At 45.3% G+C, this 24,410-nt stretch overlaps 1 pseudogene; it reads right to left on the bottom strand.

The window, feature by feature from the left end:
* Positions 1 to 4,801: 4,801 nt before the first annotated feature.
* Positions 4,802 to 24,410, bottom strand: part of LOC149990128 (CLIP-associating protein 1 pseudogene) — a 37,277-nt pseudogene continuing 17,668 nt past the window's right edge.

The raw sequence follows: 24,410 nt of genomic DNA, 5'->3' as shown, positions 1-24,410 counted from the left end.
ATTATAAACAATATTTGGTGACACCACGTTTCTTTATTCTGTATTCCTGCTACTTAGTATGATGCTAGGAACAGAGCAGACACTTGGTAAGCTTTCCTGGAAACAATAAAGTAGCATATCACTAATATGGGTCCAAGGAGCTACCCTTTTTTGTGTGATTTCTCACCTGCTTAAAAATGCTTGAAATTCCTTCACAAATTTTTTTATTTTATTTTATTTATTTATTTGAGAGAGAGAGAGGAAGCGGGAGAGAGAGAGAGAAGCGTCAGTTTGTTGCTCCACTTATTCATGCATTCATTGGTTGAGTCTTGCATGTGCTCTGACTAGGGATTGAACCTGCAACCTTGGCATATCAGGACGATGCTCTAACCAACTCAACTACCCAGCCAGGGCCACAAAGAATTTTTATTCTACAGAGAAGTCATCTAAAATGTAAATTTGACCCACCCTTGAACACCCTGGGGGTTAGGGACGCTGACTGTTCACACAGTGAAAAATCCATACATAACTAAATTTGCATTAACCATCAGCTGACCAGTGAACCATCAGGGCTTGAACTGTGTAACTCAACTGAAGAATGTGGGCCACTGCAAATAACTAGACCCACGCATGTCAAACCCACATTGTTCAAAGGTCAACTGTACTTGAAGAAAATAACTCACTACATAAATCTATTATTTAGTAACAACTGCTGTCAGATTGGTTTTTTTTGCGGGGGAGGGGGCACTTTGTGCACCTGAAAAAGGTGAAAGTTACCAGGGAAAGAGGAAGGGCAAGAGTAATTCACGTCCAGCAAAATGCAGGACAGTGGTCTTCAAATCTCCGCAGAAGTAATTATAGCCCTGGCTGGTGCGGCTCAGTGGACTGAGTGCTGGCCTGCAAATCAAAGGGTCTCAGGTTCGATTCCCAGTCAGGGCACACGCCTGGGTTGCAGGCCAGGTCCCTAGTTGGGGGTATATAAGAGGCAATCACACACTGATGTTTCTCTCCCTCACTTCCCCCATCTCTAAACATAAATAATAAATCATTTAAAAATTTTAAAAAATTAAAATAAAATAAAAACTTAAGGGAATAAAAAGACTTAAGATAACCAGATCGAGCTATTATTATCTGTGCCAATCTCTGATCTCGATTTTCATAGTAGGCTGGGGCTGAGATGATTAACCAGGAGCGTTTCTGCTCATCTCAAGCCTGAGCCCACTTGGCTACATGGCAACACGTGTCACACGTAAGTCAGTTTCCCGGGTGTTCTGGCCTGGCCAGCGAACAACACTAAGAGAACGAATGTTTAATTAGCAGGCACAGGTTGACAATAACCAGACTGGAAATGGTAAAACACACAACAGAGATCTCACGATAGAACGCCTGCCTTTATCTCCTTTGTGCTCGGAAGTGATGCATTTAGAAATTCCTCAGTTAATCTCTTCCAGCTGGCAGCTTTACCGAGATCAGAATGAACAACGAATTTTCATAAACTCTAAAATATATTTTTAAAAATCAACTGACAGGCATAAAGCTATAGTGACAGACACACATATAAAACTGACTTACCCTCCTATTGTCTTCTCTACTTTGTGGCTGTTCACATCCAAGAAACGATGAAATCTAGAAGATAAAACCCAATTCTTACATCAATCGTGTCACTTCACTCAGCAGAGTGGCATCACTGCCCTCTGTGTCCCCCACACACCCTAGCTCAGTGACACGCGGAAGTGCGCCTCTCCCAGTGTATCGCCTCCGCCATCCAGGGGACCGACCACTGTGTCTCGGAGAGCACTCAGGCACCCTTCAGCAGGACGCAGGCCCTGCTGAGCCACCCAGCCCTGTCCTCCGGCTCCTCTATCTTCCCATCAGGCCCTGTGTCTGAGCCCAGCACGGCACATCCTGTATTGGGGTTCCTAACCTTTTTTTATGCCTCAGTGAAGCCAAGTGAAGATTCGGGACCCCTTCTCAGCATGTTTTTTTAAATTGTAAAATGAAACATACAAAGGTAACCAAATATACTGAAATACAGTTGTGAAGTGTTTCTCAAACTCTGTGATATAATGAGACATTTCCTTTTTCTTTTCTTTTTTTTTTTTTATCCTCATCCAAGGGCATTTTTTCATTGCTTCGAGAGAAGAGAAACACTGATCGGCTGCATCTCGTAAGCATCTCAACCAGGGGTTGAACCCGCATCCTAGGTACGTGCCCTGACTGGGGATGGAACCCACCACCCCTTGGTGTACTGGACGGCGCTTCAGCCAACTGAGCCACACGGGCCAGGGCAACGTATTTCTTTATGAAAGCATTAAGTAACAAGGTCCAGCAGAGGGTCCAGCAGTAATATTAAAATGGACTAAGTGACATCTGTAACAACTATACTATTATGTCAAACGTGTGATGTCTACTGGTGACACACACAGGTAAGCTAAGGCTGCTTGTTGCTTTCACTCATAATGGAAAGAAGTGCTACCTTTCAGAGGTTGGGGTAAATATTTTCTCGTCCAAATTCGTAACAACTGAATTCTATCTTCAGGCCCTCACTAAGAACTCCTATTTCATATGTGATTAACTTCTGTTTCTCTCCTCCTTAAGGACAGGGACTACATCTCACCTATGTCTGAATTTCTAGGGCCACAATTTTCAAAAGGCCAACAAATTGTTCATTTTTCTGATGGATTAAAGGTTCATAAAATTATAGCATAGCACAATGACTCTTTTTCAATAGTTTTGGTATCAAAGCCAACAATCTGTACTTAAAAGAAGTAAATCACACTACTAAATAACATTAACTCTATCCTCTAAACGGCTGAGTGAAACACTACTTTATCTACTATAATTTATTTAGCTTCTCAATGTGTGAAAAAGAGATGGTAACGTCTAAGGTCTTCCCTAACTCTAAAATGATGTCCATCTACTTACTGCCATTTAGAAAGATTAACAGAAAAATTATTTGGGATACAGCATTTACATTTCTGTCCTTGCAGTGTTCTTTACAACAGCCACGCTATGGAAGCAACCCAACTGTCCATCAACAGACGACTGAAGAAAAAAGATGCGGTACACATGCACAATGGAACATGACTCAGCCATAAGAAAGAATGAAATCTTGCCGGGGCCAGGTAGCTCAGTTGGTTAGAGCATCTTCCAGATATGCCAAGGTTGTGGGTTCAATCTTTGCTCAGGACACATACAAGAAACAGAGTGCGTAAATAAGTGGAACAACAAATTGATGTTTCTCTCTCTCCCTCCCCTTTCTTCTCTCTTTCTAAAAAATCAATACATTTTTAAAAAAATAAAATCTATCCCTGGCTGGTGTGGCTCAGCAGATTGAGCACCGGCCTGCAAACCAAAAGGACACTGGTGCGATTCCTAGTCAGGGCACATGCCTGGGTTGTGGACCTGTGAGACAGTGAGAAGCAACAAATTAATGTTTCACACACTGATGCTTCTCTCCCTCTCTTTCTCTCTCACTTCCCCTCTCTCTAAAAAATAAATAAAAATAAAATCTTAAAAAAAAAAATCTTACCACTTGCGACAACAGGGACAGACCTAGAAAGTATTACGCGAAGTGAAAAAGTCAGACAGAGAAAGACAAGTAGCATACGATTTCATTTATATGTGGAATCTAAAGAGCAAAATAAACAAAACAGAAACAAACTCATTAGACACAGAGAAGTTTGCGGGGGGGTGGGGTGGTTGGGTGAAGAAGGTGAAAAGGGATTAAGAAGCACAAACTGGCAGCTCTACAACAGTCATGGGATGTAAAGCACAGCCCAGGGAATACAGTCAATAATATTGTAATAACTGTGCGTGGTGCCAGGTGGGTACTAAACTCATGGGAAGATCACTTCTTAAATTATATGAATACTTAACCACTCTGCTGTACACTTGAAAGCAATATAATGTTGACTGTCAACTGTAATTGAAAAATAAAAATGAGGGTGAAGGCAGAAGAGGATACAGGGGGACAAATGGTGACGGAAGGAGACTTGACTTGGGGTGGGGAGCACACGGTACAATATACAGATGATGTGTTATGGCCCTGCACCCCTGAAACCTATAAAATTTTATTAACCAGTGTCACCTCAATGAAGTCAATTAAAAAATAAAATTTTTAAAAAGAAAACATAATTCATTCAATCTGTAGAAAAAGCATTGTTTTATTTGACTTCTTCACACATTGTAATAGTTACCATTTAAGAAAGGTGTTTATCATTTCAGAAACTTGTCCGGCTTTGACTTCATGGCTAGTCTCATTGCAAACCAAGTAGGCACTTCATGTATGATCGTTAAGGATGAAACTCAAGATTTCTGATTTTGGAACACTGTTTAGTACTCAAGATCTCTACTGACATTAAAAACAGGTAGAGTGTTAACGCCGACTAACAGGCAATGACGGTAACAGTACTGTGTAATTCACATCGCCCATAAATAAAAAACAGGAGCCCTGACTTCACCTAAGTACCTAAACCACACGAATCTCGAAACTGTATTCGAGGTCGTATGAGGCGGCTCCTTAGGGCGCGGCAGGCAGTTCCGGTGTCGGGGTGAGACACGAAGCAAACAGACCAAGACCCCTCCACGCCCCCTCCTTCCCGCCCGCGAGGGACTGACCTCCGGGGCCGGAGCGCCCGGGAGGCGGCAGTCCGTGACACAGAGGCCACCCAAGTGTCCTGCTCATCCCTCGGGGGAAGGAAAAAGGGGACCGGGGAGTGAGCGGTCCGGGGCGAACCGAGCAGGGACAGGGCGTCCTGGCAACACCGTTTTAAGGCGGGCGCGACCATTACTTTGCCCCAAACCCCACGGACCCACCCGTTCAAGAGTGCGCGCTGCGTTCTGTAGGGCGCTCGGGGCGGCGGGGCTGGCCGCAGGGCAGACTCAGACGCGCACGGCCCCCAGCCCAGCTCCGCAGGCGCGTGTCACCGGCCGCCAAGCCCGGCAGGCACCAGGGCACCTGGCGCGGCCGCGAACGCCCTGCCAACCCCTTCGGACCGCTTCCGGGCCCCGCCCAGCGCTGCGCCCCACACCTGAAGTTGGACCAGGCGAAGTTCAGGCAGAGCTGGAAGTTGGGGTCCGCCTCTTCCCGGAGGCCCGCCACATGGCGCACACGCTCGCGCACGTCGCGCTCCTGCTGCCGGTCTCGCCGGCTCCGGGACGGCCCGGGCCGCGCCACGTTTCTCCGCATCCTGGGCCCCGAGTCTCCGCAGCTCAGCGCCCGCTCTCGCGAGAGTACGCGCCGCCACCGCGCTGCCCGTACGGAAGAACTGAGGCTGCTCTCGCGAGAGTTCGTGCTTCTCCCGCGCTCAGGCAAGAGAGCGCCCCGGCTGGTGGCTGCGGCACGACTTCTCCATCCTTCCCTGCATAAATTCGGCGGCGTACTCAGAGAGTTAGGCGGTGTTTTTCATCTGATTAAAACCTGCTTGGTGATTTTAACTTCTCGTGTTTCGAAAGCAGCCGGTTAGCGGTCCTTCAGTCTTTCTCTTTGCACCTGCCTTTTCAGGTACCATAGCCTGGCAGTTGTCCGTCCTTCTCGAAGCTGGTTTGTCCTTGAGGAGGTGACCTCTAATGCTCTCTCAGTTGCCCCCTGCCAGTCTGCTCGGACCACGCTTCCTGGCCCTCGCTGCAGCAGACATCGGCACAGCCCCGGCTCGGGGCTTCCAGTGGCCCGAGGACTTGCTAAACCCCCGCGGCCAAAGCTGTCTCTTTGTTCGTAATTCACATTGTACCTCTAACCTGTTCCTGTTAAATATTGCTCATAACCATTCCGAAACCTGTTACATAGACGTCTTTATTTTTTCTTTTAGGGTTATTATAGGTTTTCGCGTGGTTTATTACATTGCATTGCTGCAGTGATGTAACGTTCTAAATTAAATTACAGCAGCTGGGTAGTGAGAGACAGGGATGACTGACCAGGTAATAATAGCTGTGGGCCAGCTGACCAATCACTGCTCACCTTCCTGAATCAGCACCCCTAGAAGGGCCACCGCATCCCACACGTGCATGAACTTATTGACCCTTGTTTTTAACCAATCAAAAGTAGTAAATACTTCTTCCTTCAGATTGTGCTATCACAAAACAGCCCTGCTTCACCTTCCCCCTTCTCTGTAGCCAATGTAGGTTCTTTCAAAACAACTTAGAACTTTCTTTCCAGTACTTGTACTTGACATACAGAAAAAACCTGTCAAATGGCCAATAGACATGAAAAGATACTCGACGTCACTAATCATCAGAGAAATGCAAATTAAAACCACAATGAGATACCACTTCACACCTGTCAGAACGGTTACCATCAAATTCACAACCAACAAGTGCTGGCGAGGACATGGAGAAAGGGGAACCCTAGTGCACCGTTGGTGGGAATGCAGACTGGTGCAGCCACTGTGGAAAGCAGTATGGAGATACCTCAAAAAATAAAAGATGGAACTGCCTTGTGACCCAGTAATTCCACTTCTGGAATTTATCTGAAGATGCCTGAAACACTAATTTGAAAGAATATATGCACCCCTGTGTTCATTACAGCATTGTTTACATTAGCTAAGATTTGGAAGCAGCCCAAGTGCCATCAGTAGCTGAGTGGATAGAACAGCTGTGGTATATTCACACAATGGAAGACTATTCAGCTGTTAAAAAGAAGGAAATCTTACCTTTTGCAACAGCATGGATGGACCTGGACAGTATTATGCTGAGTGAAATAGGACAGTCAGAGAAAGACAGACACCATATGACTTCACTTTTTCGACGGGGAACCCTCCAGAAACCAGGGATTTATTTATAAAAAATCGTGTATTTATTGTAACATGTTTCAACTTCAGTCACCTTCAAAGTACTCTCCATTTGATGCAATACACCTATTGAGGCTTTTTTTCCACTGGTCAAAACAATTTTTGAACTTGTTGATTTAGGTGCCTTTTAGTGCTTCTGCCGTTTCTTCTTTCACCTCTTCCACTTCAGCAACACATTTCCCTTTGAGGATTTGTTTCCATGGGGGGAAAATAAAAGTCGCTTGGGTGAGATTGGGTGAATAGGGAGGGTGGGGCATGGGGGTGAGGCCATTTTTGGTCAAATACTGTTGAACGCTCAGCGCCGTGTGGGCAGATGCACTTGTAAATCACCCATCATGAAATGGGCATGACCCCTGTGCCCCACCCTCCCTTCAAAAAAATTCACTGAAGCTGAATGCAGCCTCTCACAACTATGCCAGCTGATAGATGGATCCAGATGGGTTCCTAGAATACTCACCCAGTGAGGGAAGCCTGTATTACAAGGGGCCTGGCCTCCAGGGGATAATTCTGTTTTGGGTTTGTTTGTTTGTTTGTTTGTTTGTTTGTTTGGCTCCCCTCTTGTATGTGAAGTCTAATGAAAAAATAAACAAATAGAAACAGGTGCATAGCTGTCAGAGGGGCTGAAATAGGGGAGCTAGGTGAAAAATGTAAAGGGATTAAGAAAATAAAACTTCATTGACAGATAACAGTATGGCCATTACCAGAGGGAAAGTGGGGTCGGGGGAGGCAGGAGAGGGTAAAGGGAGGATAAGTGGTGATGGAAGGAGACATGACCTGAGGTGGTGAACACAAAAGGACAATATACAGATGACATGTTATAGAATTGCACACCTGACACCTATGTAATTTTATTAACCAGTGTTACCCCAATAAATTCAATTTTTTAAAAAAGCAAGAAAGAAAAAGCTCATCAACCCCATGAAGGTTGACGTGTTGCCTTCCCTCCTAGTCCTGCTGCTGGTGGTTTAGACTTCATGCCGCAGGACTTGGTCTTTTATTCTTGCTAGCACGTGGCTCAATACGCTTTTATTTTTAAGAGTTTATTTATTTATTTTTAGAGGGAAGAGAAAGAGAGGGAGAGAAACATCTATGTGCACCAGTTTAATTCCCAGTCAAGGCACATGCCTGGGCTGTGAGCCAGGTCCCCAGTTGGGAGCCTGTGAGAGGCAATCACATTGATGTTTCTCTCCCACTCATTCACCCTCCTTGCCTCTCTCTCTACAAATCTTTTAAAAGAATCAGGCCTTGGAGCCCTGGACGGGTAACTCCCGTGCTGGTTAGAGCACCGTCCTGATACCTTAAGCTGACGGGTTCGATCCCTAGTCAGGTTGTATACCAGAAACAACCAATGAAAAAATAAAAAAGAATCAACTAAGGAATACATAAATAAGAGGAACAACAAATCAATGATTTTCTCTCTCTCCCTTCCTCTCTATAAAAAATAATTAAATGAGCCCTGGCTAGAGTGTCTCAGTGGATTGAGCACTGGTCTGCAAACCAAAAGGTTACCTGTTCGGTTCCCAGCCAGGGCACATGCCTGAGTTGCAGGCCAGGTCCCAGGTTGGGGGCGTGCAAAAGGCAACTGATTGATGTTTTCCTCACAGATCAATGTTCCTCTCCCTCTCTTTCTCCCCACCTTCCACTGTCTGTAAAAATAAATAAATATCTCTGACTGGTGTGGCTCAGTGGATTGAGCGCCAGCCAGCAGCTGAAAGGTTGCTGGTTCAATTCTCAGTCAGAGCACATACGAACATCGGGAGGGTAACCCTCCCTGAGCTTCTGATCTCGCCTGGTCAGCCCGGCCAGCCCAGACTTCTTTCCCTCCATCCATCTGGCCAGCCTTCCTTCATTTCTTTTTCCTTTACTTTTTTCCTCCTGACTTCCTCCTATCCATCTTTCCTTCCTGCTGTCCATCCATTGACGAACCCACTGAAAGACACAGCCCCCCCAGCCTGCGCCTGCGCCTGCCCATCACAAGAGGGCAGCCAGGTCCTCTGGTATTTGTGACGCACCGTCGCTTAGCAACGGGGGAGGTCACGTGGGGCTGGCGTACGCATGCGCAGTTGGAGGGCTGGCTCCTACGGGGAAGAGGGAGTCTCGGAGGAAAGCGGCGGAGAGGAGGGCGCCCACAACTCTCCCCGCTCAGGGTTTCCAGGTCCCCGATCACTGGGCCTCTGGCACTGCCACCACCACAGCTGCACTCACGCAGCCCACAGCCCAGCCCCGGCCGGCAAACGACCGCGTTCCCTCCCGCCCTGGGCCGGGCTACGGGGTGGCGCCCTCGCTGGTCAGGCACACCCGTTGGCCAGGCGCCTCCCGCTCCGGAAAGGCGCGGTGATGCTTCTAGGAAACCTGGGCCGGGTCTTTTTATGTTTAACTTTGCAAGTGTTGTTGCCCCATAGATTCTTGCCTCCGTGGCAGCGCCCCACCCCCCCTCCCTTGGATACCGCCAGCAAGCCGCGTGGCGCCGCCATTTCCCTGCTTGCCGTCTGTGGACTGGGGCAGAGGCCAGCGCCGGGGGGCTCCGTCTAAAAGCTGACACTTTTCTCATTTCGGAAGCACGCAAGCAGGAGACCCTGACTTAGTCCTCAAGGCTGAGGTGCGAGGAAGAGGGGGGTGAGCCAGGACCCGCCGGTGTGGTCCCTGTTCTCTGGACGCCCTACCCAGGGTGACGTATTCATTGAGCCAGATCTTTCTCGGTTTTCTGTCTTCACGATGACATTTCCTCCTACGGGAAAGAGGGCTTAAGCTGTGTAATGAGGCCTCGTTTATCAACGAAGAAGTGAGGCCCCGGATGAACCTGCTGGCAGGGACGTGCCCTTCATCTCTGCAGGTCAGAGCCCGCAAACAGCCGGCTCAGAGCTTCTTGGTTTTGTCAGTTTGGTGACCAGAACTTGGTTGGAGGAGGTGGTCCAGTGTGGTAATCCTTTCCAGCCGGGGGCGGGGGGGCACAGTGTTTTGGGGCAAGAAGCAGTGTATTCTTGAGAGATGACGTGAGTCCACATGCTGGAAAGCAAGTGCTTCGGACTTCAGGCTGAACTTGTAGTTGAAATGCCATGCATGTAGGTGGTGTCTATGGTGTTTGCCCTTGACCCCTACCTCAAACCGTATCAAAGAAACAATTCAAAATAGATGGTACATGTTAAATGTTAAAGCAATATTTCTAGGAAATTATAAAACAGAACACCTTCATAACTTTGGGGTAGTCAAAGGTTTTATAAAGCAGGGCACAAAAGCATTAACAAACATAATGGGGCAAAGTAATAATTTGGACTACATTAAATCAAGAATTTCTGTTAAGAGAAAAGGTGAGCCACAGAGAAGATGTTTGCATTACGTCATCTCTCACAATATTTATATCCAAAATACATAAAAACTCCTACAAATGAATAGGTAAGACAGACAACCCAACACAGAAATGGACAAAACACTTGAACAATTACTTCACAAAAGAGGATATTGGGCCCTGGCCAGGTAGCTCAGTTGGTTAGAGCATCGTCCGAATATGCCAAGTTTGCAGGTTTGATCCCTGTTCAGGGCACATACTAAGAGTCAACCAGTGAATGCGTAAACAAAGTAGAACAACAAACCAATACCCCCCTTTCTCTAATATTAATTATTTTTTAAAGAGGATATTGAAATGCTAGGAAGTATATTAAAAACTGCTAAATTCATTAAGTGTTTTGGAAAATACAAGCTAAAACTACAATTCAATACTACTAATCAGCTATAAAACTGACTGACACAGACAATACCAAGTGTTAGTAGGATGAGGAACACATGGGACGTTCCATATTGCTGATAGGAGTGTGAAAGGCACAGCCCCTTTGGAAAGCTGACAGTGTCTGCTAAGGCTGAACATACAGCCCTGGCTGCTGTGACTCAGTTGGTTGGAGTGTCCTTCAGGGTGATAGAAAATGTTCTGAAATTGAATTGTTGTTCCATAACGGCATATTTACTAAAAAACGGTGACCTGTACGGTCACAATGGGTGGATTTTAGGGCATGTAAATTATATACAAATAAAGCTAAAAAAATAGGCAGCTATTGTTATACTACAATGGATGTGTCGAAGATGCCACAGCAAGGGAGAAAAAGGACAACCAGTTCTGCCTGTGTAAGTGGGGCAGGAGCAGAGGGCAGAGAGGAGAGCAAGGCAGAAAGAATGGCACAGATTTCTGTCTTTCAAGGGAGGGAGAAAGAGAGGGAGAGAAACATTGATGTGAGAGAGAAACATCAATGCATTTCCTTTCGTATGCGCCCTGACCTGGACAGAACAGCAAATCAGGCACATGCCCTGATCAGGAATTCAACCCGCAACCTTTGTGTTTGGAGGGCGATGCCCAACTAACTGATCCGCATCAGTCAGGGCACACGGACTTATTTCTTCAACAACTATTTATTGTCCACTCTATTCTAGGTACCTAAGAACAAATCAGAGGCAGAGCCCTACATTTGTAAAACTCACATGTTAAAGTGAAAAGTAAGAGCCCTGGTTTATGTGGCTCAGTGAGTAAGGCTCATCCCACAAAGCGAAAGGTCACTGGTTCAATTCCTGGTCAGGGCACATGCCTGAGTTGTGGGTTCGGTTGTATAACTCCCTCTCTCTAATACATAAATGAAATCTTCAAAAAGAAGAATTTAAAAAACAACAGAATTCTTGTGCTCTACCTCAGCCCTAGATAATCAGCAAATTCCTTCCTTCAGCCTCACCCAGTCTAACGATGGGACTACCCATGTTTTCTCAGTCTGTCCCGGCAGGGTCCATGCAGGTCTGTAAGTCTTTGCTGGGAGATGTGGGCTCCAGGTTCCAGCAGGCAAGGACTGAGTAAGGACTCCAGAACTCAGCATAGACCGGAGACCCAGCTCCACATCTGAAGGAAGAACGTGGTCCACGGCGGCCAGTTGATGTGTGCCTATGGTGTGACTTGGGTTCGCTCATCAGGCACTTCCTGGGAGTCTGCAATGTGCCGGCCGGCATTGGGCACAGGCACCGGTTGCGTGTTTGCTTCCCCAGTGTGTAGAGCCAGTTGGAAATCATGTGAGCACATTCACGGACTCCTCCTTGGAGTTGTGTGTGATGTTGGTGAGAGGCCTGCTGGGGCAAAGGTCATACAGAGCCCCAGAGCAGCAGGTGGTGGCTGCCGTGAGGCAGAACCAGAGCAGGGCGCAGGTAGGAGGGGCTGGGAGTGAGGCTGAAGCTCTGCAGAGCCTGCTGGGCTGCGTAGGGGAGAGTGGACTTGACTCCAAGCACATGGGGAAGCGTTTTACAGAATAGAGGCATTTCCCAGCCTTTGTTACGACTGTCACATTGGCTACTGCATGGAGAATATAGGACAAGTGGGAGGTTGTCCAAGAAAGTAGATAGCCTTGCCTAGTGGTGTGGTTGTGGGAATGGGGCTAGGGACAGACTCGGACCTAACAGACAGCGCGGAGGTGACATTTAATGCCTTAGAACTGTGCTGACTCAAAAGGAGAGTGTCGATTCAAAGGGCCAGGCTGGTGACCTGAGCATTCCAGCATTCAACAGTCAGGTGGGACAGAAAGGACCCATAGAGACTGAACCCAGCACCCAGAGAGGTGGCGGTAAGAGCCTAAGGAGTCTGGTGTCTGGGGAGCCAGGACGTCATGTCTCTAAGGAGGCGCAGCTGCCCCCGTGGAGGTGAGAACAGACGTGGACATTAGACTTGGACACCTGGAGGCCTGGAAGAGTGGAGCCAGTGAGTGCACGGGACAGGAGCCTGTGTGCAGACAGGTGCAGTGGCAGATAGGAGCATGGTGACAGTGATCGCAGGCCTAAGAGCCTAAACGAGTCCCTCTCTGGCCCTTAGCAGGACAAGCGAGCTGCTGGTTTGCAGAGGAGCAGAAGTTGATACGGCCGTGGGGTCACAGGCATAAGAGCCTGGCCTTTAATGGAGCTGACACTCCTTCCTGAGTGGTCTTTGGCAGCCAGGGAAGGCAGGCCACCCAGGAGAGACAGAGGAGAGGTACACGGTGGAGTCCCTTTGGCCCTCGTTGACTGTGCTATTCCAGGAAAGCTGCAGAGGGAATTGTGGTAGGAAAAAGTATGGCCACCAGACTCCCCTCTGCCTTTCCCCTGGTGAGTGTCAAACCTGAGTCCTTTCCCATGGTCTTATGTACAGGGTGATCGATCATGAGAAGTGCCTAGGGTCTCATCCTCTTTCTTTCTCCCTCTTATTATTCTTTTCTCCCTTTTGGGATTTTTGAGAATGACAAAGCTTTGGTGCTTTAGCTACGTGAATGTGGATACACAAGCTCAGAAGGGAAGTACGTTTTGCAGAGTCACGGTGTGTGTGGTGGACCTGGAGTCCTTCCTCGAATGCTTCATGCCTGACTGAGTAACTCTGTGCAAGTTCTCCCTCGGTGCTTGTGGGCCACCTTTAAGATACGCTCAAGTGTCAGAGCTCAGGTCAGAGCATTGTAAACATAAATGCAATGTCCACACTAAAGCCTGCTACTAAAGTGCCAGTTAGCAGTGATGAAGCTCTGTCCCTGTGCAGCTCACTGTGGGGTTGCAGATAGTTTATGGGCCACAGGGGGTGACCAGTGACTTAGACTACATTCACACAGGAGGACCTGGCCTCAGTTCATCATGGCCTTGGGTGGCTTGGCCACATTGCTGTGGACTCACTGGATTTGGCCTTGAGTGGCGAGGCCTTACGTGGCATTGACCCTGTGGCTCAGCCCTTGGTAGATATGACCACTTCTGGTGTGGTCTGGGGTGATATAAATGAGTGGTCTTGACCTCTGGGGCTAATGCCTTGACTACCCTGACCTAGTGGTCACACTCAAAACTGGCCCATAACAGCTGACATAGCACTGCTGGATAAAATCTATAGGACTACAGTGTCAGGGGGAATAAATTTATTTCCTTTTACACACTCTTACACACATAGACACAGACATTCACACACACATGCTCAGACACAGACACACACACACACACACACTCAGACCCAGGCACACACTCATATTCTGGGGAAGGAGAGGAAGTTAATCTCTGTCTTCAAGGTGCTTTCAGTCTAGTGGGAGAGATCGCAGAAATAACTACACCCTGAGACGTGCTGAAAGGAAACAGCCTCGCTGGCGGGAGGGGACAGACCTTCCCGTCTCCACTTAGCAGCTCAGGGTGTCAGTCTCTCCACGTCCTGCCCTCCCTTGTTGTCCTTCATCTCCTAGGTGTAGCCTTCTGGGGAAGATGTCGCGTGGTCTCAGTGTGTGTTTATCTAATTACTAGTGATGCGCGGCATCATTTCACGTATTGTCCATTTCTGTATTTTTTAGTAGGAAGGAAATGCCTGTTTACACCCTTTGCCATTTTTAAATGGATTCATCTATCATTTTATTGTTGAGCTGTAACTGTTTATAAAAGATTCTGGGCTACTATCTCCTTATCAGATACTTGATCTGCAAACCTATTCTTCTATGCCCTAGGCTGTTTTACTTTATTGGTGGGGTCTTTTGAATCATAATTTTTAAACTTTTGACAAAGCCCAATTTATCTTTTTTTTCCCTTGTGTTGATTCTGTCTTTGGTGTTTTATCTGAGGAATCATTACCTACTCTAAGATCAAAAAGTTTTACACCCATGATTGATTGGATTTTAAGATCGGTGTGTTAATTTCTGCATAATAGGCAGCTTGGATTATCTAGGGAAACCAATTGAGGAAGTGTTGTCACTTTAACAATATTAAATCTTCCTGTCCATAAACATGAGTTTTTATTTATTTAGGTGTAATTCAGTTCCTTTCAATGATGTTTTGTAGATTTCAGTGAACAGATCTTCCAGTATTTTCTTGAAATGTTTCCTAAACACTTTATTCTATTTGGTGCTATTATCAATGGAATTGTTTTTCTAATTTTCTTTTCAAATTGTTAATTTCTAGTATGTAGAAATACAATGGGTTTTTGTATATTAATTTTATATCCTTCAAACTTTGTTTTTATTATAAAATACCAAGTAATTTACATTGTAATTGAATTTTGTTATGCTCTATTGAATTTTTGGGTTGTGTGAATGTATTTCTTTGCTCCAATAGTCTGAGTTTTTTGTTTGTTTTCTTGTTTCTTTTAGAATTCCTTATGATTTTCCACATGCAAGAACCTGTCATGTAGAAGTAGATAGTTTCACTTCTCCCTCTCCAATCTAGAGGCCATTATCTTCTCTTTTCTTTTTATTGAATTTTTCAGGTGACATTGGTCAATAAAATTATGTACGTTAAAGGTGTACAATTCTATAACGCATTTTAGGTATATTGTAGTGTGTGTTCACCACCCCAAATCAAGTCTTCTTCCATCACTATTTATCCCCCAGTTACCTTCTCCTACCCCTCCCCACCCTGCTTTTTCTCTAGTAATCATCACACTGTGGTCTGTGTCTATGAGTTTGTTTGTCTTTTTGCTTAACCCCTTTATCTTTTTCACCCAGTCCCCCAGTGCCCTCTCCCTGACAGCTGTCAGTCTATTTTCTGGACCACGGAGTCTCTTTCTGTTTGGTGTGTTAGTATATTTTGTTCATTAGATTCCACATGAAGGTGAAATCATATGGTACTTGTCTTCCTCTGACTGGCTTATTTCACTTAGATAACATTCTACAGCTCCATCCATGCTGTCGCAGAGGGTAAGATTATCTTCTTTTATATGGCCGATTAGAACTCCATTGTGTAAACGTACCACGGCTGTTTTCTCCACTCATGTACTGATGGACACTTGGGCTGCTTCCATGGCTCAGTGATCGTAAACAATGGTGCGATAAACACAGGGGTGCATGTATTGTTTCAAATTAGTGTTCTGGGTTTCTTCAGATATATTCCCAGAAGTGAGATGACTGGGTCAGAAGGCAGATGCATTTTTACTTTTTTGAGATAACTCCACACTGCTTTCCACAGTGGCTGCACCAATCTGCATTCCCACCAAGAATGCACAAGGGTTCCTCTTTCTGCACATACTCAGAAGCACTTGTTGCTGATTTCTTGATGGTGGCCATTCTGACAGGTGTGAGGTGGTATCTCACTGTGGTTTTACTTTGCATTTCTCTGATGATTAATGAAGTTGAGACTTTTTTCATATGTCCATTGGCCATCTGTGTGTCCTCTTTGCAGAAGTGTCTATTGAGAATCATTGTCCATTTTTTAAATTGGATTGTTTATTTTGGTGGTAGTTGTGGAGTTTTTAATAAATTTTAGATATTAACCCCTCATCAGAAGTACCTTTGGTGAATATGTTATTCCATTCAGTAGGCTGATGATTTCCTTTGCTGCGCAAAAATTTTTAGTTTGATGTATTAATAGTTGGGTTTTTTTTTTTCTTCTTCTTCTTTTTATCCCTTGCCTGAAGTGATGTATCAGAAAAAAAAAAATATTGCTACAGGAAATGCCTGGGATTTTCCCCCCTATATTGTCTTCTTGGATTTTTATGGTTTTCAATCTAACACTTAAGCATTTTATCCATTTTGAGTTTATTCCTGTGTGTGGTATAAGAGGTGATCTAGTTTCACTTTTTTGCACATATCAGTACAATTTTTCCAATGCCATTTATTGAATAGACTCTCCTTACTCATTGCCCTGGCTGGTTTGGCTCAGTGGATTGAGCGTCGGCCTGCGAGCTAAGTGTCGCTGGTTCGATCTTCCAGTCAGGGCACATCAGAGAAGGAAAACTCTGACTCCAAAAAACCTCCGCTGCCTTGCGGCATACCTCTTCAGGGGAAAGGCTAAGGGAGTAAACCCCGACAGAAAATCCGGAGCCGGAATCCCTAAGGCGGTTCGACGTTGTAGTCAACACCGGCAACTCCTGCGGCGCACCTGAAGCCAAGCTGTATTGACTCCGTCTTTCCCTTGGACCCTTCAGCTGCGAAGAGAGGGGGGGTCTGCTGCATGGGCAACAGCAGACCCTCCATATCACCCTGCCCAGGCTCTGTAGCTTCAGCTTCACTGGAGAGGACACTCCAGCGTCATCACAAGATGTCGATTCAACACGGGAGGAGACAGATACCGTGTCACTCCCGAGTTGGACTGCACAGCCATTCTCGGCAGTGCAGATAGACTCTTAAGAAGCTACACCATCGTCTCTCGAGACGGACGGCTGCCGACAACTCATTGTATGATTTTGTCTCTTTTGTCAATAGATTAATTGGCCAGATAGGTGTTGGTTAATTTCTGGGCTCTCCTATTCTGTTCCATTGATCCAGGTGTCTGTTTTTAGGCCAGTTCCATGCTGTTTGATTACTCTGGCCTTGTCCTGTAGTCTCACGTCAGGTAGTGTGGTTCCCAAAACTTTGTTCTTTCACAAGATTTCTGAAGCTAGTCAGGGTCTTCTGTGGTCCATATGAGTTTTAGGAATATTTGTTCTACTTTAGGGAACACTTCTTGTATCTTGATAGGAATTGTGTTGAATCTACAGATTTCTTTGGGTAGTATGGACATTTCCATGATATTAATTCTCCCTATCCATGAGCACAGTATGTGCTTCCAGTATTTGTACCATCCTCAGTTTTGTTCTTCAATGTCTTATAATTTTGTGAGGACATATCTTTTACAATCTTGGTTAGTTTTATTCCTAGGTATTTTACTCTTTTTGAAGCAATTGTGAGTGGGATTGTTTTATTCACTTTCCTTCTGTCAGTTTCTTATTTGCATATAAAAACGCAACTGATTTCTAAATATTGATTTTTTATCCTGCTAGTTTGCTGAATTCATTTATCAATTCTAAGAGTTTCTTAGTGGAGCACTTGGGTCTCTCTATGTACAATATCATGTCATCTGCAAATGAAGACAGTTTGACCTCTTCCTTTCCAATTTGGATGCTTTTTACTTCTTCTTCTAGTCTAATTGCTGTGGCTAGGACTTCCAGTACCATGTTGAATAAGAGAGGAGACAGTGGATACCCCTGCCTTGTTCCTGATCTTAAGGGAAATGTTTGTCGTTTTTGCCCATTGAGTATGATGCTGGCCTCAGGTTTGTCATCTATGGCCTCTATTATGTTTAGGTATGTTCCCTATGTGCCCACTTTGCTGTGAGTTTTCTTCATAAATTGGTGCTGGATTGTATCATACTTTTTCTGCATCAATTGATATGGTCATGTGGTTTTTATCCTTCATTATGTTTATGTGGTTAATCACATTTATGGATTTGTGAATGTGGTACCAACCTTGAATTCCTGGAATAAATCCCACTTGATCATTGTGTGTGAGCTCTTTGAGGCATTGCTGTATTTGATTTGCCAATATTTTGTTGAGGATTTAGCATCTATGTTCATCAGGGATATTGGCCTATGATTTTCTTTCTTTGAGAAATAAGTCATTTAAAGAAAAACAAAACAGTAAAACTCACTCTTTGCCAATGGCATTAGACTCTATAGAAAAACCCAAGAGAATGAAACAAAAAAATGAATAGAATTAATAAAAAAATTCAGTGAGATATCAAAATGCAAAGTTAATATACAGAAATGTGTCACATTTGTATAAAATAATAACAAAAAATTGTGAAGATGAGTCCTCAGTGGTGTGATGAAGTAGGTTGGGCATCAGCCTGCAAATTGAAAAATCACTGGTTTGATTCATACTCAGGGTACATGCCCGGGTTAAGGGCCAGGTACCAGCCTGAGGGCCTGTGAGAGGCATCCAGTCCACGTTTTTCTCATACATCAATGTGCCTCTCCCTCTCTATCTCCATTTCTTTCTCTCTCTCTAAAAAATAAATAAATGAAAAAATTTAAAAATCCGAAGAAGAAATAAGTTAAATAATAGCATTTACAACTACATGAAAAATAATTAAATGCCTGGAAATTAACATAATCAAAGATGTGAGAGATTCTTGAATCAAAGTTATATGACATTGAAGAAAGTTTTGAATAAAACATGAGAGAACTAGAGGAATAGTTTCTGCTCACAGAGTAGAAAGGTTAAATTTTTAAAAATGACCATACTTTCCAAAGCAATTTACAGGCTTAATGCAGTATCTGTTAAAATACCGATTTTATTCTTCTCAAAAATTCAAACAAATAATTTTAAAATTTGTATGGAACAACAAAAGACCCTAAATAGCCAAAGCACTCTTGAGAAGAAAAAAAGAAGCAAAAACTTGGAGGTATCATGAAACGAGATCTCAAACCACACTACAAAGAAATAATAATCAAAACAGGATGTCATTGGCAAAGAAAAAGAAAATCCCACAAAGGTTAATGGAGATAATAGAGAGCCCAGAAACAAACCCTCCTCCATATGGACAAGTCATGTATGACAAAAGATGTAGAAATATACACTGAAACAATGACAGTTCCTTCAAAAAGTGATCTTGAGAAAACACGACAAATACATGCTAAAAATAGACCTAAACACTCTCTTAAACACTATACAAAAATACTCTTAAACTGAAGCCAGCCCTACACAATTTTCCCAGAATCCCAACTGACACTGGCCCTGCCCACTTTTTTCTGTCTTTAAGCCGATTGCAGATTTTCCCACATCTTTTTACCTTTCAGTTGACACCAGCCTTGCTCACAGTCTGCAGTCCAACTGATGAGGTCCCCACCAGTCTGATCCCAAACTACCTCTCTTCTTATCTTGTTTATTCACACGCCTCATTTTTTAAAAAAGCTCAAAACCTGAGATCACAAGTGTTTGAGAGCACCAGTGTTGGAACACCCCTGTTACTCATGTAAAACCTTCAAAGAAGGTGTCCCAGGGAGAAACATTAGAGATTCTCACTCCCAGTTGTCTAAGACTGGGTCTCATTTATGGCCTCAGCTCTTCCCAGCTTTCCACCTGGGACAGCATCTGTCTCTCTGGTTAATGGCCCCTGGGCCATGCTACTAAGCTTTCTGTCCTCCTGAGCCTCACACCCCTCATGCCATGGTTCTGGAATCAAATGACAAAATGTAGCAACTCGGAATTTTTACCGAATCCCTCACACAGGACACAGCTTTGCCCCATCACAGAGCCACACCCACAGGCTACAGTGCCTTCAAACTTATACATATTTTGAAGACTAAAGGACAGCAAGCACTTCGTATGCATCTGCATTGGGGCTTTTCAAGGAGAGCAACTATTGACATTCTAGGTCAGAGTGTTTTTGTTCTGGACGGCCATCAACTGAATCAAAGAATATTCATTGGGTCCTTTAACACAACCCAAAATATTGCAGTCCCCAAGTCCCCAAAATTGGTATTAAAAAAGGAGAAGAGACAGGGAAAGAGAAAGGGGAGAGGCAAAGAGAGAGAAAATAAAAGATTGAAACAAAAGGAAAACAACTCAAAAAAGTTTATGAGAGAAAAGTGACATTATTGTTAAATACAACTTGCATGTGACTTCATATCACCTGGCTGTATCGTGTGCTGGAGTATGTGGTTGGCAGTCACTCAGTGGTGATACAGAGATGTGCATATCAGGAGGCAGGGTCCACTGGGAGCCATTGTGGAGTCTGCCCATCATGCAGGCCCACATGACACACAAGGTCTGATCCTAAGTATGACAGGACAACATAAAAGACTTATATGAAATAAAGGATAATACCTTTGCTTTCCTAATTTCAACCTCTTTAAGGGGAAGACCTAAAAATGTGGCCCAGGGCAGTATGATCCTCTTAGGATCACATTGCTGAATCCTAGGCCTAAGCCCTGCTTATAATTTTGTCATCTCTGAGACTTGGCATCAAATCCTTGTAACAGTGGCCCACAGATAGTGTGGGTTTTATGTTAATACACACCTGACAATGTATGTAGGAATTAGTCTCTTGTGTCATCTCCACTGTGCAGCTAAAGTTACTCAGGAGGGCCAGGAAGACTCATGGATTATGCGGGAAACTAAGCAAGTCAGAAATCGCAGGTCTAAATGCAGCTGTCTCTCCTGAAAGCCAGGACCCTGGATTCATTATGAAGAAGGTGTGGGGAGGGCTGTGTTGGGAATGTTTGCATATTTATGGAGGTGCTGGCAGTGAGCTCTTGAAAGTTCTGAGGGGTTTACAGGCAAGTCTGATGATTGGAGAAGGCCCATGGGATAGAATGTTGAAGAAGTTGTTTCACTTCTTTGGTGACAGAACAATAAAGGTGTTAGAACCCTAATAACCAAGCACCCACATTTCCAAGACAGGCCCCTGACTACCTGCCTTCAGTAAAGATAGTTGAGAGAGGAGGATGTTTTCCCATTGTCTCCAGACCTTCTTAGGCTTTGGAATTTGGAAAGCCTGTAATAAAATTGTTTCACTAACAAGGTAGACAGTGGCTCCAACCTCTTGTTTAACAGCTGTGGTCAGTGAGCAGTGAGCAGCCTTGGGTCACGTATGGCAGCTCAGGGCAGGCCACCCAAGGTAAGGCCACATCTGTCATCTCACGTGGGAACCTTCCAGCCCCTGCCACTTCAGTGTGCTGGACTGGGTGACACTGCAGGTAATTGTTCACAGCATTCTTGAATGTTTCTAATCTGTGGTGTCAGATAAAGCATTTTTTATCATTTCTGATTATTTCTATTTTTTCTGCTGGATGAGTCTTACAGGAAGCTTGTCAATTTCATATATTTTGGAAAGGACCAGCACTTGGTTTTACTAGTGTGATCTTTTGTATTTCAATTTTATTCATTTGCACTCCGATCCCTGCTATATTCCTTTCTGCTACTTAAATATTCTTTTGGCTTCTTCAAGAATAAATTTTTAAGTTTTTAAAAGAGTCTCTCCTGTTGAGATAACCCCGTATAGCTATAAATTTTCCTCTTGTAAGTGATTTTGCTGTATCCCAGATTTAGTTAGGTTGTTTTCCAGTTTTCCTATGTCTCTAGGTAGTTTCTGTTTTGGTTTGTTATTCTCTTTGATCTGCTGGTGATTTACAAACATGTTCAAATGCTTGTACTGCTTTCTGTTTTATTTTCTTGATATTTTATTTCAACTTTCTTACCAATGAGGTCAGAGAACATGGCAGATATAATTTAACATTTTGGGCTTTATTTGTGGCCTAGTACAAGATCTGTCTTGGGAAATGTTCCATGTGCATTAAAAATGCATAAAATGCAAGTTTTTTTTTTTTTTTGCCTTAAATGATCTATAAATGTCTACCAAATCAATCTAGTCTAAAGTGGAAGGCAGAGGTAAGATGGCGGAGGAGTGAGGAGAGGTTGCGGTTTTAGGCTCCGGAGACCCGTCTGCAGTTTGGTCTAATTGCAGACAGAACATCTCAGTGAGCAGCTGGACATTGGCGGGAGTTGAGCCAAGGCACTGCTGGATTAGAGAAAATCCATCTGGGAACAACCTGTTTAGTGAGGATAGCGGAGAAAAAGGGGACGAAACGGGATTCCTGACTGGGGCGGCTGCCCGAGCTGTGGCGGGAAGCACACAAAGGATCTTTGTCGACCACAGGCTACCCCAGAGAGGAGTCAGGCGGAGAGCGGATCTCTGCCCGCTGGCAGAGACGGGACTCGACCAAGTGGCATTGGCGCTGAAGGACAGGAGACAGCGTGCTGCTGGGCAAGTGAGAACATAATTCCCCTTTATATTTTTCTCTAGTGGACGGTGGAGACGGGAGGAAAGTTTGGGTGTGGTAGGCCGTTCTGGAGGAGCCCAGGCGCAGGGGCGCGCTAATCCACTCCTCAACCCTACCATTGGGTCGCGGGGGCGCACATAGGGAAGTGCTCTCATTCACTGGCCCAGGTGCGCGGGGCCGTGAGTCCAGGCGTCCCTCGGACACTCCCCAACGGACATAAGATCAGTGCCCCAACGGGCACAGGGAGGGCCCACTGAACACGCAGAGGACTGTGCACAGACACCCCTAGACAGCTCCCGTGGGCGCAGGGCCCTAGGCCGGAAAGCAGACCACTAGCGCAGGCTCTGTTTGTGCCCACCCAGACGGGTGAGGGAACGGGGCGGCTGCAGCACGGGAACAGCGAGAGGCGGCGACCCACGGATGCTCGATTCCACTGAGCACAAGTGTCCCTGGCCCTGCCCTAAGAGGCGAGAGACCAACTCCCGGAGCTCGGCTCAGTGGGACTGAGGGCACGGGGCAGCGCGCGAGCGCGAAAGCACCTCAGTCCGGGGTCAGTGGGAGCTCTCGGGCCGCCTGTGCGGGCAGGGTCACCTCGGCGCGAACGGGGAACCGCCGCGGCCCAGCGAAAGCAGGACCCAATCCCGGGAGAAGCGCTCGGGCCGCCCGCGCGGGCAGGGTCACCTCGGCGCAAACGGGGAACCGCCGCGGCCCAGCGAAAGCAGGACCCAATCCCGGGAGAAGCGATCGGGCCGCCCGCGCGGGCAGGGTCACCTCGGCGCGAACGGGGAACTGCCGCGCCCCAGCGAAAGAAGGAGCCAATCCCGGGGAAAGCGCTTGGGCCACCCGCGCGGACAGAGACACCTTGGCGCGAACGGGGAACCGCTGCGGCCCAGCGAAAGCAGGAGCCAATCCCGGGGAAAGCGCTCGGGCCGCCCACGCAGGCAGGGACACCTCGGCGCGAACGGGGAACCACCGCGGCCAGGCAGCAGTGGGCTCCAACCGCGGGGCAAACTCTCGGGCCGCCCGAGCGCGCAGGGGCTTGCGCGCAAGGGCACCTCAACTGGCTACAGGGGGCAGCAAGGTAGCGCGCCGTGCCGGCAACCGCGGGCGCGCACCATAGCGGCAACCGGGTGCGCACACCAGTGCAGCAAAAGAACAAGAACCTCTGACCTGCCACACTAGACCAGCTGCAGACCCAGAAAAAGAAGGCAACACACCAAGGCTAAAACGGAGTAAAAACATCGTTTGTTTTTTTTCCAAATTTTTTCTCCCAAATTTTTTCTCCCTTGTTCTTTCTTTCTTCTTAATAATTTCTTTTCTTTCCTTCTTTCTTTATTCTTTTCCTGGGGTTTTTTTTGGGGGGGTTTTGGGGGGTTTATATATATATATATATTTTTGTTGTTGTTGGTTCAATTTTTTTTTCTTTTCTCTCTTTTTTCTTTCTTTCTTCTGTATTCTTTCTTTTCTATCTTTCTTTGTTCCTTTCTTGCTTACCTTTTGGGGTTTTTTTGGGGGGGGTTGTGGTAAATTTTTTATTTTCTTCTCTTTCTCTCTTTCTTCTTTTCTTTCTTCTATTTCCTTGGGGATTTTTTGGGGGGATGTTTTTCCTCCACCTCTTCCAATAATAACAAACTTTATCTCTAACGTGTTGCATATAACCTCTCCTTCTCATCCTTTCTCATTAATAGTGGTTTATTCGTTTGTGTGTCTAGCTTAGCCCCCCTATTACTTTAAATAATACAATATAATTACTATATAAACCCAAATACAATACAATCCCACTTTCTTACTATACTAAGTATTTTTCTATCCTTTTCTTCTATTTTTCTTAACATACAATGTAAATATTACTAACTGGCTTGCACAGTCTCAACTATTATTAATCTATCAACCCCTATACTAAGTATTTTTCTATCCTTTTCTTCTATTTTTCTTAACATACAATGTAAATATTACTAACTGGCTTGCACAGTCTCAACTATTATTAATCTATCAACCCCTATACTAAGTATTTTTCTATCCTTTTCTTCTATTTTTCTTAACATACAATGTAAATATTACTAACTGGCTTGCACAGTCTCAACTATTATTAATCTATCAACCCCTCTATCAAAAATTATATTTTTCCTCCCCCAAAACAACTCGTATCTATTCTTCTTATA

The sequence above is a fragment of the Furipterus horrens genome, unplaced genomic scaffold, assembly GCF_987537825.1.
Source record: "Furipterus horrens unplaced genomic scaffold, mFurHor1.1.pri manual_scaffold_24, whole genome shotgun sequence".
Taxonomy (NCBI): Eukaryota; Metazoa; Chordata; class Mammalia; order Chiroptera; family Furipteridae; genus Furipterus; species Furipterus horrens.
This window is presented reverse-complemented; position numbering and strand designations above follow the sequence as displayed.